This window comes from Staurois parvus, unplaced genomic scaffold (assembly GCF_062004578.1).
Source record: "Staurois parvus isolate SC_StPar_1 unplaced genomic scaffold, SC_StPar_1.0 ptg000842l, whole genome shotgun sequence".
In the NCBI taxonomy this organism is placed as follows: Eukaryota; Metazoa; Chordata; class Amphibia; order Anura; family Ranidae; genus Staurois; species Staurois parvus.
The window spans coordinates 435,599-456,892 of NW_028318638.1; the positions used below are offsets into that span (position 1 = coordinate 435,599).

At 41.1% G+C, this 21,294-nt stretch overlaps 1 protein-coding gene across 1 annotated transcript in view; it reads left to right on the forward strand.

Moving 5' to 3' along the window:
• The first annotated feature begins 540 nt into the window (after positions 1-540).
• Positions 541-21,294, forward strand: part of ANKRD34A (ankyrin repeat domain 34A) — a 53,938-nt gene continuing 33,184 nt past the window's right edge. The window contains exon 1 of the mRNA XM_089655491.1: positions 541-947. The gene's annotated coding sequence lies outside the window, so the exon portion shown is untranslated. The remainder of the gene's footprint in view (positions 948-21,294) is intronic.

Sequence of the window (21,294 nt, forward strand, 5' to 3'; positions counted from 1 at the left end):
GGCCACCATAATGGATTTCTTTCTAGAGGGTGGTAGTGCAAAAAATAAATTGATAATTTATGGATGCAGAAAAGGAATTGAGCATTTATTGTTGTGTGTATGGCTACTATAAATTTCACTGCAACTATGGCCATATTTACTTGCTGGGGGGGGGGTGCTAAACCCGTATCTCAGCCACCTTATTTTTACCACCCATTGCCATGTAAACGAAGCCTTAAGAACTCACGACCCCCCCAATGACTCCAACACAGTTCCCTGAAATGGCGTAATTTTACCAAAATCTTCCAATTTTTCAAGGAGGACCTTACATTTTGCTTGACCCTTCTGGCTCCTAATGACGGCTTGAAAAGACGGGGAGAAAAATCTAAAAAATAAATAAATAAATAAAATTCAAGGAAGAAAACGCTATTAATTAAAAAAAAAAAAAAGCCATTTTTCCCCCCCATTGTCTTCCAGACAAATCTGCAAGCAAAGAGTTAATCAGCAAAATATAGCAGCCCGGGAATGTGGACTTGGCATAGCAGGCGAGGCAGGGTTGGAGGGAGCGCACCGCCCCGCGCTCTGCATAGTGCTGCAGTGGATTTTAATGGAATAGATCTACTTCTGCTCTATGGGAAAGGAGCTAAAAATAGCCTGTGTGGGTCTCTCAGGGCTTTTCATTCTATGACAGTGACTTGCAGGCACCAGATTGTATGCAGGGCTGCAACACAGGACTCCTCTCTACCCCACCAATCCCACCCAGAGACCGGCCATCACAGGGGGCACCACCGCCAACATTCTCCTCTTTATTCTCCTGCTGAGGGGAGAATTTGTTGTTTCCTTCCCCAGACATGAATTTACTGTGGGAATATTATATAAGGAGGAATTGTCAGACCCAAACAGCCGGTGTAAGGAACAAGCAAGCCTTCCTCCCAAGCTTCCCTGTACAAGGGGCACCAACCTGCCAGGTGAGTCCCACACCCCCAACCATCCACGGGTTCAACAGATTGGGGGGACAGGGGGTCCCGCGGTGTCCAGATCACGCTCCTCTCTTTATTAGGGTGCTTACCTTTATTCCATGCCCTGTTACTGATTAGCTGTCTATTTATTCCTTTACCTATAATTGTATCTATCTATCTATCTATCTATCTATCTATCTATCTATCTATCTATTATCTATCTATCATCTATCTATCTATCTATCTATTATCTATCTATCTATCTATCTATCTATCTATATCCGATCCATCTAATTCACTCTCATCCCTCTTTTTCTCGCTTTCTGTATGTCTAAGATATATATATGTAAAAAATGTATTTATCCATCTGTATCTGATTGCCTATCTACCTCTATCAGTCTATCTATCTATCTATCTATCTATCTATCTATCTATCTATCTATCTATCTATCTATTATCTCTCCATCTATCTATCTATCTATCTATCTATCTATCTATCTATCTATCTATCAATATATTGATGTATCTTTCTCTATTTATCTATCATCTATCTATCTATCCATCCATCTAATATCTATCTATCTATCTATCTATCTATCTATCTATCTATCTATCTATCTATTATCTATCTATCTATCTATCTATCTATCTATCCTTCCCATATCTATCTATCTATCTATCTATCTATCTATCTATCCTTCCCATATCTATCTATCTATCTATCTATCTATCTATCTATCCTTCCCATATCTATCTATCTATCCTTCCCATATCTATCTATCTATCTATCTATCTATCTATCTATCCTTCCCATATCTATCTATCTATCTATCTATCTATCTATCTATCTATCTATCTATCTATATATCTATCAATATATTGATGTATCTTTCTCTATTTATCTATCATCTATCTTGCTATCCATGATCAGTTGATCTATCTATCTATCTATCTATCTATCTATCTATCTATCTATCTATCTATCTATCCATCCATCTAATATCTATCTAATCTTCAGTATCTATCTATCTATCTATCTATCTATCTATCTATCTATCTATCTATCTATTATCTATCTATCTATCTATCTATCTATCTATCTATCTATCTATCTATCTATTCTGTGTCTATTTATCAATATATTGCTGCATCTTTCTCTTTTTATCCATCCATTCATCTATCATCTATCTATATTTCTATCTATCCATGATCTATCTATTATCTCTCTCTCTCTCTCTCTCTCTCTCTCTCTCTCTCTATCTATCTATCTATCTATCTATCTATCTATCTATTACCTCAACAACCAGTTTATCTCCTCACCATGTCCATGCATTCCCCCCCCCCCCCTCCCTCCCCAGTAATCCCCATAGGTGTTATTCCCAATAGCCCAGGTTTTAATGATTCTCTTTTGAAATCTTGAATACGATGCACCGTAGCCATGATAACGCCTTCAAAAATGTAATTATTTAGCGGCGAACCTGCAATCTTTTCTAGAGCGCTCTGTTCGGTGAGTCGGGCGAGACGGAGGTATGGAATGTTTGAACAGGGGGAGACGGAGGAATGTAGCGCCTCCTCTTTTATTTTTAGCATCATGAAAGGACGTTTCAGAATCTGCTGGAAATGGGTTAATCGGAGCGAGGCCATGCCAGCCGGGTTCCAGGCAATGTGGCACCTGCGTTGTACTATCCACTTACACTGGCTGGGTAGGAGGTGGGCTAGGTGTGGAAATGTCATTTTCACCCATTATGTAGCTGACATGATTCCGAAGCAATGTTCAGAAAGAGAAGCTCCCTGTAAGGCTGGTTATTAGCAACCGGTATAACTGTAATATTCTTCATACTTGCTGCAGAAATACGCCAATCTGTGACTCGCGGCACTGAATTACCTTTGAATTATCTGAGAATTGTAAAGATTTGGCTTAAAAATTCCAGCTGCCCAACAAGTTTTTCTGCTCCTCACATATTCTTTGAAAACAACACTAAAACAATTGAGTTATGTTGGCCATGGGTGGCTAAATGTTGGCCAATTCCTGCTGAATCAGCCACAATTCAAGCTGTATGTGGCCCAGCCAGTGGGTTGATTCTTCTATCCACAATGTTTAGCATGGAGATGGTTTATAAGTGACTTTAAAATGAAATCTAAATGTATATGGCTAGCCTATATATAGAAAACTACATACAAGATATATACACACCATTTACACAGTAGAAGCAGATTTGTTCATGTTGTCTGTAGCTTCGGTTTCTGACCTGGTCAATGTTTGGAAGCCAAGGCAGATGGTCCACTGAAGGACCTTAATCCATAAATTTATTCCTAGTGACTACTTATTGAATTGTGAGATATTACAGACATGTAAATAGCAGGAACAAAGAACTTGGATTGTCTTTTCAGGTGTCCACAATCTCTGGAAGCTAGGGGAGATGGACCACTGAAGGACTTTAATCCATAAACCACTCCTAGCAACTAATTGGATTCTCGGATTTTGCAGACCAAAAATTAGAAGGAACAAGGAATGTGTATTGCCTATTTAGAGGGTGTCTACACTCCCTGGAAGCCAGTGCAGATGGACCACTGAAGGACCTTAATCCATAAACATGTTCCTAGTGACTACTTATTGAATTGTGATATATTACAGACCTATAGATAGCAGGGGCAAGGAACGTGAATTGCCTATTCAGGTGTCCACAATCTTTGGAAGCCAATGGAGATGGACCACTCCAGCACTTTAATCCATAAACCACTCCTAGTGAATAATTGTTGGATTGTAGGATTTTACAGACCAATAACTGGAAGGAACAAGGAATGTGCATTGCCTATTTAGAAGGTGTCCACAATCTCTGAAAGCCAAGTGTGATTGTCCACTGAAGGACCTTAATTCACAAACTTATTCCTAGCACCTACTTATTACATTGGGATATATTACAGACCTATAAATAGCAGGAACAAGGTACGTGGCTTGCTTTTTTAGCTGTCCACAATCTCTGGAAACCAAGGCAAATCAGCCACTGAAGGACCTTTATGGATAAATTTACTCTTAATTATCAATTATTTAATTGTAAGATTTTACAGACCAGTAGCTCGCAGGAACAAGGAATGTGGTTTGCCTATCGAGGCATTCACAATCTTTGGTAGCTAAGGGAGATGGTCAATTGAAGTACCTTGATCCATAAATATGCTCCTAGCTTCCACTTACTGAATTGTGAGATTTTTACAGACCCGTAACTAAAAGGACCAAGGATTGTGGATTGTCTGTTCAGATGTCCACAATCTCTGGAAGCCAGGGTAGATGGGCCATTGAAGGACTTTAATCCATAAACCACTCCTAGAGAATAATTATTGGATTGTGCGATTTTACAGGCCAGTATCTAGAAGGAACAAGCAATGTGTATTGCCTATATAAGAGGAATCCACAATCTCTGAAAGTTAAGGGAGATGGTACACTGATGGACCTTAATCCATAAATGTACTCCTTGCAATTACTTATTGAATTGCTAGATTTTACAGACCAGAAGCTAGCAGAACAAAGGAATGTGGATTGACTATTCAGGTCTCCACAATCTCTGGAAGCCAAGGGAGATGGTCCACTGGGTGACCTTAATGAATAAATTTACTTCTAGCATCTACTTACTGAATTGGAACATTTTTCAGACAAAAGCTAGCAGGAACAACAAACGTGTAATGCCTATCAAGGTGTCCACAATTTCTGGATCCCAAGGAAGATGATCCTCTAAAGGATCTCCATACATTTTAACCTATGAACTACTTACTGAATTGTGAGAGTTTATAGACCAGTAGCTAGCAGAAACAGAAAAAGTGGATTGCCTATTCAGGTGTCCACAGCCTCTGGAAGTCAGGTAAGATGGTCCACTAAAAAATCATAATCCATTAACTTTCTCCTAGCAAGCTATTACTAGAATGTGAGATTTTACAGACCAGTAACTAGCAGAAATAAGGAACATAGATTGCCTATTCAGGTTCCCATGATCTCTGAAAGCCAGGGAAGATAGGCCGCTGAAGGACCATAATCAATTAACATTCTCCTAGCAACAACTTACCGAAATGTGAGATTTTACACATCAGTAACTACTGGAAACAAGGAACATTTATGGCCTATTCACGTGCCCACGATCTCTGGAGGCCAAGGGAAATGGTTCTCTAAAGGATCTCCATAAATTTACTCCTAGGAACAACTTACTGAATTGTGAGAGTTTAAAGACCTGTAGCTAGCAGAAACAGAGGAAGTGGATTGCCTATTCAGGTGTTCACAGCCTCTGGAAGTCAGAGAAGATGGTCCACTAAAAAATCATAATCCATTAACTTTCTCCTAGCAAACAATTACTAAAATGTGAGATTTTACAGATCAGTAAATAGCAGAAATAAGGAAAATAGATTGCCTATTCAGGTTCCCACGATCTGAAACAGAGAATCTGGATTGCCTATTCAGGTGTTCACAATCTTAAGAAGCCAGGGAAGATGGTCCTCTAAAATATCCTAATCCATAAATTTACTCCCAGCAACTACTTATTGAATTGTGAGATTTTATAGACCAGCAGCTAGCAGATACAGCAGAGGGGAGGCCTCTTGTTCGATGAATGCTAGCGTGCAATCAGTCAATATGGCTGATTGGTAGAAATGTGAATTTCTGCAGGAAAAGGAGGACCTTGAATAACTGTACAAGAATAATAGAAAACTCTTTTAAGGTTTCCATGAGACCTTTAGAAACAACAGTAAAGCTTGGCAGTTGGGTGGTTAGACCTTTAACAACCTTGTCTATATATGTATTCATAAGATCTGAACATGTGGAACTATTTGTTATGGTTGCGTCCCAATAACTGAAGAGCTTGTGTAATGACCATTGCAGTCAATGCAAATATCAACATTTTTTGAAGGGTGGATGATGGGAGAAGTGGATGTTCCTAGGCATGATCAATTTTCATGCAGAACATTCTGGGTAATGCCCACATGTGATTCTGGGACTCTGTGATTGAAAGACCTGAAATCTAATGAATTAAAGGGGTAGGCCAGGGGCAGTCATGCTAGGGAGAAAATGACTAGATGATGTTTGACGTCCTCCAGCCAGGCAAGGAGGCAGACGTTATCTGACTTGCTGCAGTTTCTAATGCACACTGGGAGAAGCTCACAGTGTGCAGTGAAATCAGAGTAAGCCATTTTAGTCCAGGAGTGGAGCTTCATATAAAGGTCCATCTTTACACAGCCCAGCTTTCCCATTCAGATGTTCTCCCAGTGCCTGCGCTACAGTGCACAGGAATGACTACAATCTCCCTAGAGCTTAATGGAAGAGTTGAGCACAAAGCTTGTGCTTTTCTGCTGCTTCTCACAATGCAAGCCTATGAGACCCACATGGAAGAAAATTATATTTGAAACATATTTTAAAAATATTCTTCCCAAATATATTGCCATATATTTGAAATGCTATGATTTTGGCCTTATTCAATATACTGCAAAATATATTTATATATATATATATATATATATATATATATATAGCGCATGTTGAAATGCGTTTTTATTACAAAATATATGAAAAATATTTTTAAAAATACATTTCAAATATACTATATGTCTTTTAAAATACAAATGTACATTTTTAAAATGCATTTACAAATATATGTAAAAATATAGGTTAAAATGACTGTTTATTATATGTTAAAAAAAAATCTGAAGAATATATTTAAAAAAACTTTTTTTTAAATATATTCTTCAGATTTTTTGTTTAACCTTAGATTGTACACCCCTTGAGGGTTAGGGACTGATGTGAATGTACAATATATATATGTAAAGCGCTGCGTAAATTGATGGCGTTATATAAGTACCAGGAATAAATAAATAAATAACGTATAAAAAGGTCATTTTAATAAATATATTTTAACATATATTTGTAAATGCATTTTAAAAATGTAGATTTGTATTTTTAAAGACATACCGTATATTTGAAATGGATTTTTAAAAATATTTTTCATATATATTGTAATAAAAACGCATTTCAACATGCACTATATATATTTTTTAAATATTTTTCTTATATTTTGTAATAAAAACGCATATCAACATGCACTATATATATATATATATATTTATTTATTTATACCCCTCGTGTGCTGTTTGTAGTTGCTGTACTGTTTCATGTATTGTCCCCCCCTCTATTGTACAGCGCTGAGCAAACCCTTTGGCGCTATATAAACTCGATGTAATGTAATGTAATATATATATATATATATATATATATATATATATATATAAAAATATTTCTTGAAATATATTGAATATGGCCATAATTGTAGCATTTGTAATAAAAACGCATTTCAACATGCACTATATATATATAAATATATATATATATATATATATATATATATTATTATTATTATACAGTATTTATATAGCGCCAAAGGGTTTGCTCAGCGCTGTACAGTAGCGATGGGGACAGAACATGAGACAATACAGTAACAATACAATACACGAGGGGTTCGAGGGCCCTGCTCTTTCGAGCTTACAATCTAGGAGGGGGGGGATAGTGGTACAGGAGGAAGTGGCTGTGGGGGATGGGGTGGTGGGAGGAGTGGAGGAGATCGGTTTTTGGGTGAGGGTGGGGTAGGCTTCCCTGAAGAGATGGGTTTTCAGGGTGAGGAGGGTAGGGGACAGTCTGATGGATTGGGGTAGGGAGTTCCAGAGGATGGGGGAAGTCCTGGAGAAGTCCTGGAGTCGGGCGTGGGAGGAGGAGACCAGGGAGCTGGAGAGTAGGAGGTCCTGTGAGGAGTGAAGGGCGCGGGTAGGGTTGTATTTGGGTATCAGGTCAGTTAGGTATATATATATATATTTAAATATATATATATACATTGAAATATATTTTGAAATATATTGAATATGGCCAAAATTGTAGCATTTGTAATAAAAACGCATTTCAACATGCGTATATTTTGAAATATATTGAATACGGCCAAAATGGTAGCATTTCAAACATATGGCAATATATTTGGGAAGAATATTTTTAAAATATATTTCAAATATATTTTTCTTCCATATGGGGAAGGCTGACCTATTGAAAACCCTTGTGCTACCTCTGGCTGATATCATGTCTCAACAAACAGGGAGGCTCAGGCTCTGCAGGTAAATACAGAGCTCCCTCTACTGATCAATCCACAAATATCCTAATGTAATACAATCAAAAAAAATAAAGTATGGACGAGCGTTTAAAAAAAAATTCCAAAGTCACATAAACAATGACTTTATGTTATACTCTGCAAAGAACACAAAATATCTGCTCACTAAATATTCACTATCAGGGCGGACTGACCATTTGGAAAGGGGGTCCCATGAGATGCCCCTGGTACCTTTTTCATAGGCTTTTTGGAGTTTGGGCAAGGACACAAGGGCCCCATGATCCCCTATTGCCTGGAGGCCCCATGAGTTGTCAGTCCACCCCTGTTCACTATATGTTTAAGGAATTCTGGGCGGCACAGTGGCTTAGTGGTTAGCACGTCTTCCTTGCAGTAAATGGGTCATGGGTTCGATTCCTGACCATGGCGCTTCCTGCATGGAGTTTGCATGTTCTCCCTGTGCTTGCGTGGGTTTTCTCCAGGTACTCAAGTTTCCTCCCTCACTCCAAAGACATGCTGGTAGGTGAATTGAACTCTGTCTAAATTGGCTCTAGTATATGTATGAATGTTAGTTAGGGACCTTAGATTGTACGCCCCTTGAGGGTTAGGGACTGATGTGAATGTACAATATATATATGTAAAGTGCTGCGTAAATTGACAGTGCTATATAAGTACCTGAAATAAATAAATAAATAAATTCCTATATGGGCATCTCTGATTGTTTCGGACAGCTGTCTGAACTGGTACGTAGGACTAGATCAGAACATGATAATTGGATTAATGGTTGATCAGACCAATTGCAAATGCTTCTTCATTACCAGGCTAGGACAGTATAATGGCGCATCCTCCAGACATAAATAGTAAATATGATTGAAAACTTTTTAAATATAGTTTTCTTTTTTTACATATTGCTGTTGAGCTGTGCAAGTGATGTGTGCATGGTGTCACGTTGTTGCTGCACCAGAACAGGCAGCAGGTCACATGTTCTCTGTCAAAGGGCAGGATATGTACAGGTAGAGTCTCTATTTAGCCAGATCTGCCGGAACCAGGGGCGGACTGACCATTTGGAAACTCGGGCACTGCCCGAGGGCCTGGGGTCAGTAGGGGGCCCCATGAAATGCCCCTGGTACCTTTTTCATAGGCTTTTTGAGTTTGGGCAAGGACACAGGGGCCCCATGATCCCCTATTGCCCTGGGGGCCCCATGAATTGTCAGTCCGCCCCTGGCTGGAACACACCTTTCCATTGGCCATGTTTGGGTCTTTATCCCAGAGCTGTTCACAGGTATTACAAATTGTATTGCAATTTGGGTAATTGGGCAGTGTGCAGGGGTGGACTGACCATTCGAGCACTCGGGAACTGCCCGAGGGCCCAGGGTCAGTAGGGGGCCCCATGAAATGCCCCTGGTACCTTTTTTATAGGCTTTTTTTTGAGGGCAAGGACACAGGTGCCCCATGATCCACTATTGCCCGGGGGCCCCATGAGTTGTCAGTCCGCCCCTGGCAGTGTGGATGAAGAGTATAAAATAATTAGACATGTGCACGCCAGGAATTTTTGTTCATTTTCGGATGCATTCGTTCACTGAAGAACTTTGTTTCGTTATATGTTGAACTGATTCATTTTCGGCATTCCTTCTGTATCTTCACCATTGGTTTCGTATATTTGTTTGTCTGGGTGGATTCGTAAAGTTTGGCAGTTTTTCCTGAAGATTGATAAATATTTGATATATGATGAAATCAGATGAATTTGAATCGGAAGCAGGGGCGGACTGACCATTTGGAAACTCGGGCACTGCCCGAGGGCCCGGGGTCAGTAGGGGCCCCATGAGATGCCCCTGGTACCTTTTTCATAGGCTTTTTTGAGTTTGGGCAAGGACACAGGGGCCCCATGATCCCCTAATTCCCGGGGGCCCCATGAGTTTTCAGTCCACCCCTGATGCTGGCCATACACTCTGATAAATGATCGATTCCTTTTCTGCCCTACCACACTATGAAAAGTGATCCATTATGCTGGCCATACATGCTCCAATAAATGATCAATTCCTTTTCTGTTCTACTGCCCTCTGAAAAGCGATCTATTATGGTGGCCATACATGCTTTCATAATTGAACAACCTACAGTATCTTCTTCTCTACTGCCATCTGAAAAGCGATTCATTATGATGGCCATACATGCCTTCATAAATGATCGATTTCCTTTTCTACTCTACCCTGATCGGAAGGATTCAATATTTTCAGATGCTGGCCCAACCCACCAAGAAGAATGGCATGAGCTGATTGGACCAGGGGCGGACTGACAACTCATGGGGCCCCCGGGCAATAGGGGATAATGGGGCCCCTGTGTCCTTGCCCAAAGTCAAAAAAGTCTATGAAAAAGGTACCAGGGGCATCTCATGGGGCCCCCTACTGACCCCGGGTCCTCGGGCAGTGCCCGAGTTTCCAAATGGTCAGTCCGCCCCTGGATTGGACAATATCGGCTGGCGTCATAGGCATCCAAATTAACAAATGGAATGAAATTCAGATCCATTCTTTATCCGAATTATTGAACGAATTTGAAAACAGAATTAATTTCCTGATGGGCCCGAACTACTGTGGCATCATGTGATGTCATCCGAATGAAACAAAATGAAATGAATGCATTAGTTAATTTCGTAATAACTTTTTTTTTCGATTCGTTGACATTAGTTACTATATCTAATCGGAGATTTGTATACATCCGAATCCTTCAAACTGACATTTTCATCTGAAAAACGAACCGTAACAAGATGAAATTCACATGTCTAAAAATAATTGAGTGTTAGATACTTGTTAGGTTTGCTTTAACAGGCAATTTACTCTTCCAGTGCGCACAAGGCTGGGATAAATGGATGGGACTCGACAATGAGAATCGATGACTGGTGAAATGTTTTTGGTATCCTAATATACATGCCTGACTTTGGTTGCAAAGATTTGGTAGCATCTTGGTATGGCCTCTGACTCTGGGTCAGTCGATCTGTATCCCCAGAGCAGTGCAACTATCACCGTTAAGTAAAGGTGAAAGTGAGCGCTAGATGGAAAGCTGCTGTACGCCAAAAGGCACCAATAAACCTATAAGAAGTATATAAGAAAAAGGGCGCAGCGCTAAGGGCAACAAGATAACCCTGATGAAGTCACGTGCTGAGCGTCGGTACGTGGGGAGGAGCTTCCGTTAACGCGGTGACGTCATTTCCGGCCTGGGGGCCATATTGGATCACCCTGTGCATTACCCATGCAGTACACCCATAGCATGTGGTAGGAGGCTGGATCATTTAGTTTTTTATGTGAGTGGAACTCTATTTGTATCTATCTATCTATCTATCTATCTATCTATCTATCTATCTATCTATCTATCTATCATCTATCTATCTATCTATCTATCTATCTATTATCTATCTATCTATCTATTATCTATCTATCTATCTATCTATCTATCTATCTATCTATCTATCTATCTATTATCTATCTATCTATCTATCTATCTATTATCTATCTATCTATTATCTATCTATCTATCTATTATCTATCTATCTATCTATCTATCTATCTATCTATCTATCTATCTATCTATCTATCTATCCTTCCCACATCTATTATCTATCTATCTATCTACCTATCTATCTATCTATCTATCTATCTCTCTATCTATCTATCTATCTATCTATCTATCTATCTATCTATCTATCTATCCTTCCCACATCTATTATCTATCTATCTATCTATCTATCTATCTATCTATCTATCTATCTATCTATCTATCTATCTATCTATCCTTCCCACATCTATTATCTATCTATCTATCTATCTATCTATCTATCTATCTATCTATCTATCACTGAATAAAACTAGTTGCACTATGGAGGGTCTCTGTTTGTGTTTCATTATGACCCTGGGGGGAGCTGACTGCTGATCTGGTGGATGCTGGAGGTGGAAGGCAATACCCAGAGAGGAATCCAGTCTGATAGGATCGTTTGATCCTTAAAGCGTGCTGGCCCTTTGGGGTCTAAGGAAGGAGGTGAGGGGGCATTTTGGCCGTTAAGGATTGTCACGTGTGAATCACGCACACTGCACATTATTTTTGCATGAAGAGTGGAGTGTGAAGTTCATCATTAAGCATTGCATCATCAGTATTACTACTAATTTTGGACTTTTCTCGTATTTGAGTTTTTGTTCATCTTTTTTGTGCACTATATGTGTGTTGCCAATTTATTATATATGATATATTTGTCACTTTTTGCACAAGATATTCCCCATGAGGGAATACATGCATGACACTTTACATGTATTGAGTACTTTGGATTTTTTTGGAGGGGTGTATTGAGTTTATATTGTATCACGCATTTATCAGATATTTATTTTGATTATTAATTAGCGCTGCACTTTTTATTTTATTGTATTATTATTAGTATTATTAATTGTTTGGACTTTTCTTGTAATTGAATATTGGTTCATCTTTTTTTGAGCACTGTATGTGTTTTGCCACTATTGTTTATGATTATATTTGTCACTTTTTTGCACGAGATATTCCCTGTGAGGGAATACGCGTATGACACCATTATATATTTTACTGATGACTTTGGATTTATATTTATAGGGGTATATTGAGTTTGATTAATTGTATCACTTATTCACTGGACATCTATATTTATTATTTATTTATTAGTGCTGCACTGTTTATTTTAAAAGATAATTTAAATATATACAGATAAGCATATAAATAATAGACAACATACAAAATGAATTAAGTGACTATCATGTGTCAAAAAAAGTACCAAAAAAGTCTCTAGAAATAGCAGGGTGGTGATCAAAAACGTGCGTCTTCTGGTGATCAAATGTATGAATTACACACTCACCAGATGCATAATTCAAATTACGCATCAGCAGCAGATTGTGCCCAACCCAAAAAAAAAACAAAATACGTTGGTGGGATTTTATCTCCTAGCTCCTAGAAAACCCCCTTGGCTTGAGTAAATGTGGCAAATGGAATTCTGAACTGACCTGTCAACACCTTTTTCCATATGACGGTATGAAAATCAATGGATTGTCTACTGGTTATTCTACAGCCATTATACCATGATGGCTGGGAACACCTGATGGAATTTTTTTACAACAGACGCCACTGGTTTTAACAGCAACGGTGATAGTTGTATATAAGAAAAAGGGCGCAGCGCTAAGGGCAACAAGATAATTTAAATATATACAGATAAGCATATAAATAATAGACAACATACAAAATGAATTAAGTGACTATCATGTGTCAAAAAAAGTGCCAAAAAAGTCTCTAGAAATAGCAGGGTGGTTATCAAAAACGTGCGTCTTCTGGTGATCAAATGTATAAATTACACACTCACCAGATGCGTAATTAAAATATGCATGTAGAAAATAGTAATCCTCTGCGGATATCAAGGTGAGGTCATCTTAAGGGTAGATAAGGCGTCTCAGGGTCACCATCTGGGCACATCTGTCCGTCTGGGCGCAATTCATCCTCTTCTATACAGTCCACCACCCGCAGAGCCCCCAGGGAAGGCAGCTGAGAGGTGTTTATAGCCTATAAGCACATGATCCATAGGGGAGCCTGGACGGACAGATGTGCCCAGATGGTGACCCTGAGACGCCTTATCTACCCTTAACCCTTTGAGGACCCTGAGACGCCTTATCTACCCTTAACCCTTTGAGGACCGTAAGATTTTGGAACACCAAAAGAATCAATTTTTTTGTTTTTAAAGTTCGTACACTTCAGTTGCTGTAACTAAGCCATTTCATGAAATAATTGGCAAAAAGCTAGATCCATTTGTTGTTTGTTGATAAGAACTAATATTTTGACTCAAACCAAAAAAAAAGAAGAGTTTTAAGTTCTTAATCAGATGATACACGCAATTAAAAACATGGGACAAATACGTCCCTTGGTCCTCAAAGGGTTAAGATGACCTCACCTTGATATCTGCAGAGGATTACTATTTTCTACATGCATATTTGAATTATGCATCTGGTGAGTGTGTAATTCATACATTTGATCACCAGAAGACGCACATTTTTGATCACCACCCTGCTATTTCTAGAGACTTTTTTGGCACTTTTTTTGACACAGGATAGTCACTTAATTCATTTTGTATGTTGTCTATTATTTATATGCTTATCTGTATATATTTAAATTATCTTGTTGCCCTTAGCGCCTCGCCCTTTTTCTTATATACAACTATCACCGTTGCTGTTAAAATCAGTGGCGTCTGTTGTAAAAAAATTCCATCAGGTGTTCCCAGCCATCATGGTATAATGGCTGTAGAATGACCAGTAGACAATCCATTGATTTTCATACCGTCACATGGAAAAAGGTGTTGACAGGTCAGTTCAGAATTCCATTTGCCACATTTACTCAAGCCAAGGGGGTTTTCTAGGAGCTAGGAGATAAAATCCCACCAACGTATTTTGTTTTTTTTTTTGGGTTGGGCACAATCTGCTGCCGCTGCATTTTAGATATTAACCCCGACTTCTTGCGATGTATTATGCCTTGGTTCAGGGACCAAAATGGTCTTTTTTTGGGGGCTTTATATGTTTGTTTTTTTTTACGTTGGCAATTGATCTTATCCTATCTAGCCATGGCTGCTTCAGCTCCCTTGGAAAATCTCTGTAAAATCTCCAAGCCAATTCAAATGGCATCTTTATTCCAGACATTAACCACACACACTCCCTGATCATAGTATGCAATACTAAAATTCACAAAGCGTTCAATACATATCAAGTGTACTATGCCTTAGCGAATGGGCCAGAATGACATTTTCTTGCTCTACAGGTGAAACTCGAAAAATTAGAATATCGTGCAAAAGTTCATTTATTTCAGTGCAGCAACTTAAAAGGTGAAACTAATATATGAGATAGACTCATTACATGCAAAGCAAGATAGTTCAAGCCGTGATTTGTCATCATTGTGATGATTATGGCTTACAGCTCATGAAAACCCCAAATCCACAATCTCAGAAAATGAGAATATTCCATGCAATCAATAAAACAAGGATTGTACATAGAACAATATCGGACCTCTGAAAAGTAGAAGCATGCATATGTACTCAGTACTTGGTTTGGGCCCCTTTTGCAGCAATTACTGCCTCAATGTGGCGTGGCATGGAAGCTGTCAGTCTGTGGCACTGCTGAGGTGTTATGGAAGACCAGGATGCTTCAATAGCGGCCTTCAGCTCTTCTGCATTGTTCGGTCTCATGTTTCTCATCTTTCTCTTGGCAATGCCCCATAGATTCTCTATGGGGTTCAGGTCAGGCAAGTTTGCTGGCCAATCAAGCACAGTCATCCCACGGTCATTGAACCAGGTTTTGGTGCTTTTGGCAGTATGGGCAGGTGCCAAGTCCTGCTGGAAAATGAAGTCAGCATCCCCATAAAGCTCATCTGCGGAAGGAAGCATGAAGTGCTCCAAAATCTCCTGGTAGATGGCTGCGTTGACCCTGGACTTAATGAAGCACAGTGGACCAACACCAACAGATGACATGGCTCCCCAAATCAACACAGACTGTGGAAACTTCACACTGGACTTCAAGCATCTTGCAGTGTGTGCCTCTCCATTCTTCCTCCATACTCGGGGTCCTTGGGCCTCTCCATTCTTCCTCCATACTCAGGGTCCTTGGGCCTCTCCATTCTTCCTCCATACTCTGGATCCTTGGACCTCTCCATTCTTCCTCCATACTTGGGTCCTTGGTTTCCAAATGAGATGCAAAAGTTGCTCTCATCAGAAAAGAGGACTTTGGACCACTGAGCAACAGACCAGGTCTGTTTTTCTTTTTTTCAGGAGTGGCATGACAAGAGGAATATGACATTTGAAGGCCATGTCCAGGATCCGTCTGTGTGTGGTGGCTCTTGATGCACTGACTCCAGCCTCAGTCCACTCCTTCTGAAAGTCCCCAACACTTTTGAATGGCCTTTTCCTGACAATCCTCTCCAGGCTGCGGTCATCTCTGCTGCTTGTGCACCTTTTTCTTCCACACTTTTCCCTTCCACATAACTTTCTATTAATGTGCTTTGATACAGCACTTTGGGAACATCAACGTCTTTTGCAATTACCTTTTGAGGCTTTCTGTAAGGAACCGTCTGGCGGTACCTCTAGCAGCCCACTGGTCAGGTTTCCGCAGAGCTCGGAGTCTAAGTCCCGGTCCGCTTGTTCACCAGGGCCTCTGATGGTGGGGATGGACTTGGAGCGAACCGAGACCAGGTCGCGGCTCCTGAGTACACCCACCCGTGGTAGAGGAATCCGCCAGAGGTTCCTGCAGGGTGAGAGCCTGATGTGAAGAGTCGGATATGCCAGGGCAAGGTGGATGGATGGATGAGCAAGAGCGTGGTCAGACAAGCCGAGTCGGTAGCCGTGGGAGCAGTGCGGTACAAAGCAGCGGGCAGAGAATGGTCGGGTCACACGCCAGGTCAGCAACAGAAGTTCAGATCCACAAGGGGGCATCTAGAAGGAAGGCCAGGCAAGCCAGGGGTCAGAGCAGGAGAGAACAGCCAGGTCAAGAACAATCCGAGTCAGCAGGAATCACAGCAACAAGATCAGGAACACAGGGAGACCAAACGGCACCACCTGTCAGCGCAGGGCGATTTAAATATCACGCCCTGCGCTGTCATTGGTGCCAGGCGTGCACCCGCGGCTCCGAGTGCGCATGTGCGTGTTCCGTCTCCGCCGCGGCTGGCCAGGATCTAGTGGCCGTACACTAGCGTGAACGGGCACAGTGCGCCTGCGCCGAGCCGCGGATTGTGGCGGCTCCTGACACTTTCCCTCCTTATGGAGGGTGTCAATGATGGTTTTCTGCACAACTGTCAGGTCAGCAGTCTTTCCCATGATTGTGATTCCTACTGAACCAGACTGAGAGACCATTTAAAGGCTCAGGAACCCTTTGCAGGTGTTATGGCTTAATTAGCTGATTAGAGTGGGACACTTTGAGCCGAGAATATTGCACCTTTTCACAATATTCTCATTTTCTGAGATTGTGGATTTGGGGTTTTCATGAGCTGTAAGCCATAATCATCACAATTATGACAAATCACGGCTTGAACTATCTTGCTTTGCATGTAATGAGTCTATCTCATATATTAGTTTCCCCTTTTAAGTTGCATTACTGAAATAAATGAACTTTTGCATGATATGCTAATTTTTTGAGTTTCACCTGTATATGTCATTTGGGTTGGCATAGGGTCTATTCCTAGCTGGACATGGCTGCTTCAGCTCCCATGAAGGACCTCTGTTTGATCTCCAAGCAACCTCAAATATCATCTTCATATTTGAAGGAGGTTGGGTTCTGTCAGACCTCCAAATATTCTGTCATTAATTATACAAATAAACCTAAAGTTTATATAAAGCCAAAACTTTTTTTATTTTGGATAGAGTAGAGTATTGTTAAACCATTGTCAGTTTTTTTTTGGCCTCTGTGTCCCATTTAAGAGATTACCCCTCACTTCAACTACTTATTATCCCCCAGATATTAGCCCTATGCACTCCCTGATCATAGAATGCAATACTAGCATTCACAAAGCATTCAATACACAATTAATGGAAGTGTATTATGCATTAGAATAATGGCCAGAGTAGCCTTTTCTTGCTCTGAATGTCTTTTGGGTTGGCATGGGGTCTATTCCTAGCTAGACATGGCTGCTTCAGCTCCCTTGAAGGCTCACTGTTTGATCTTCAAGCCAACTCAACGGACATCGTTGTATTTGAAAGAGGAAGGGTACCTTCAGATCTCCACATATCCTGCCACAGAGTCAGACCATAAATAATGCAAAGAAACCTAAAGTGTCTCTAAAGCCCAAACTTTTTTTTTCATTTTGCTTAAAGTAGAGAATGGTTAAACCATGGCCAGAGTTTTTTGGCCTCTGTGTCCCATTCAAGAGACACAAGAGATTACCTATCACTTTAACTACTCTAGAAATTACCTCCATGCGCTTCCTGATTTTGGCATGTAATACTATGCATTTAGCATGCAATTCACAAGCCATTCTCAAATAGGATTCTGTGGAACCCTAGGGTTCCTTCAAATGTTGTTAGGGGTTCCTCAAGCTGTGGCCGATTGACATCCCATTTGATGGTGTCTGCATAGAATTGGGGCCAGCACCGCTTGCTAGAGCCAGTTGCATGACACAATGATCTTTTTAGCTGCCTGTAAGAGTGGCAATCTGACCACCATTGTACTGTACATTGACCACCATTGTAAGGGGCATTTTTCTCACTGACCCGCAATGAATTAGTTTCAGCAAGGGTTCCCCAAGACTTAAAAACTAAAGGTCCTCTAGGGTAAAAAGGTTGAGCATGACTGCACTAAACATTCAATATGTACTAAATGGAAGCATACCTTCAAAGCTGTAGGTAGGATCGTTTTAGACCATAGTGACAAGAAATTTGGAAGGAGCAAGATGGAGAATTTTCTCAAACAGTGAATGTGGCTTTTGTTTGTACCTTCGAATGCCATTTGTCATATCATCAAATGTAATGAGAATACTTGTCCGAACCTTCCTATAAAAATATACTAGCGTATGGCCAGCCTACTGCTTCTACCAAGCCCAGCTGACATATGTAGAGAATGATTCTGGATAAATTGATTTTGCCATCCACAAGATGTTGGCGACCTGAAAACACTTGTTGAACTACTTAGATCAGCCTATTTCAACCATTTAATCCTAAAGAAACACTTGAAATAATATTCAGGTTTCAGAGAACCCCTGCTACAATGAATTCTTTGGGGGTCAGTGGAAAGAAAGCCCCCCCCCCCCCACAATGGTAATCAGAATGCCAATCTTATGGACAGCTAAAAAAGACCATTGGTGTCATGGTGTTTGGTCTGTCCACCTCCACCAATTGGAGTTGGACTCAGAACATACAAGTATCATTAGACCTACTCCCTTTTAACTGGGTGCGTTGGCCATTAAGTGCTTTCTACGGAATTCTGTTGATTCAGCCTCATCCCACGGGACTTTGAAGGCTTTTAGGTGTGTTTTGAAGGCAGACCACCAGATTGTGCTTGGTGTTCTTTGTTTGTGTTTGATTGTAGGTGGTGGTGGTGGTGATTGCTAGTTTAGGTATGCGGGAGATTGGCCAGGATATGCCCAGCCAGCCATAGCCTCTGATTGGTGAAAATATCTTAATTAAGGCACCATTAGATGAGAGCCAAGTCAGCAGCTGCCCGAGGAACCTTAATAACCTCTGGAGGAACCCTGACATACAATGGCTGGCTTAGGTTATTTTTGGGGGTTATATTTAGGGTACTTCCGTTTATTTCATTTAGTGTTCTTTGTGTCTTTTTTTGTGTGTATTTTATTGTTAGTTGTGTATTTTCACTTAACATGTTTTTAACTTGTTTATGTTTTCATATGTTTTCTATCTGTACTAAAAAAAGTTAAATAATTAAGCTAAAAAAGAAGCAATTTTTTGGCACAAGAAACAGGTCCATGATGGCTGAAAGGAACTTTTGTAACTCTCTGGAGCCATTTAAAGTGACCTTGTTGCTATGCAAAGGTTCTCCGGGCAAGCTTTCCTTGTAAAAGATGAGTGTATATGTTTATGTCTTCTGAAGCCCTGCTTCAATCCTAAAAATTGTGCCCCAAAGCTGAGGTTAAAACAGACATTTTTGGAAGTGTCGATCTCCTGGATCCCCTGTAGTCCGTACTGGTCCTGCTAACTTCCATATTAATACTCTTTCCTGCAGTAATGTGAAGGTCAGCAGGTGGAACCAATGAGAGCTACAAGGGACCCAGAGTGTAGTGTGCTGGTAGAGTGGGGTTCCATTTAAGGTGCCTCCTTCCCTTGGGAGAAGGCCGGGAGACTAGGCAGGCCCTAGTTGGGAGGTAGGTAGTCTAGGAAAGAAGGAGGAAGAGGCAATATCATCTGCTGTCCTCCTACCCTCCCCCCTCCTGGGGGAGGTCAGGGTGCCCTGGGGTTCCCCATCCTAGTCCAGGAGAGAGAGGAGAGAGCTATGGAGCTGGTTTACCCTCCATTTCCTCCATCCTGGGTCAGGAAGAACATAGGACCATCTAACAGCAGGGACAAGAGTAGACACCTGCAGGGCCTGGGGCCAAGAGTCCATTTGTCTCTGAACTGTGTTTTTCTGTTGGAGCCATGATCAGCTGAAGCTTTCCGAAAAGAACATTAACCACATCCAACCTTGCGGTACCTTTATTCAGTAGGAGTGCTGCTCAGAAGAATGTGAGTTTGAGTTCTACTGGTGTCCCCTGGCTGTGGGGCCTGCAGAGGGTGCTCTGTGTCTGGAACCCCTGGTCAGGAGGTTGCATCAGGGGATGGTCTCTGCCCACCACCAACACGTCTGGGAGAGTCATCAGGCAAAGTCATGTATTACGCAGGTTAGCGTCGCTTTGGGGGGTCGGCTCGGCTGCTCACTTAGGCCATGTGCAAAGCAGCCTACCATCCTTCAACAAGAAGGTTGATTCTCCTGGAAGTGTTGGTTTCACAGAGGATCCGGGGATCATTCCTCAGGCATGGAGCAGTGTTTGGTGGTGCAAAGCACAAGAGAGGTAAATATTTATTACCCCTTTCCACCTCCTCCTGGCAGCTTATCAGGTGTGCATGTTAATCTTGACAGGCGGCAATCACGTGATTGCTGTTATTGGCTCTCACAGAGGTGAAATGAGAAGATCACAAAGACTGAGAGCTGTAGATAATAGCTCGGTCAGTGTTCTGGGAGCACACAATGAGAATGTTCCCAACACACCACCTTGGACCCCTATGGGCTATGTGTGGTGGCAAGGCATAAAGACCTACCTGCCCTGTTTCTGCATATATTCATTACGATGTCAGGAAGAGGTTACGGGAAGAGCCTGCCCTGACAACTTTTCTATAGGGTTCCTTTAAAGTCAATGCCCCACTTAAAAATCCCAAAAAACACCTTAACCATTTGCCGCCCGCCCTATGGCCAAATGGCGGCCGGCAAATGTCATCAACGTTGCGGGTGGACGCCATATGGTGTCCTCCCGCACATGTGCACTTCTCGCGCTTGCAGAGCCGAGCAGCGGCGCGATCTGTCACAGGCCGTGTACCTCGGCCGATGACAGATCTGAGTATCGGCCCCGTTGCCGGTACCATGTGACCTGCTGTGACCAATCACAGCAGGTCACATGACAGTTGTATACAATGGATGGCTTTATTCATGCCATCCATTGTATACTAGTGTCTAGCTGTGAATGGTCACAGCTAATCACATGCACATGTCATGTGATTAGCTGTGGCC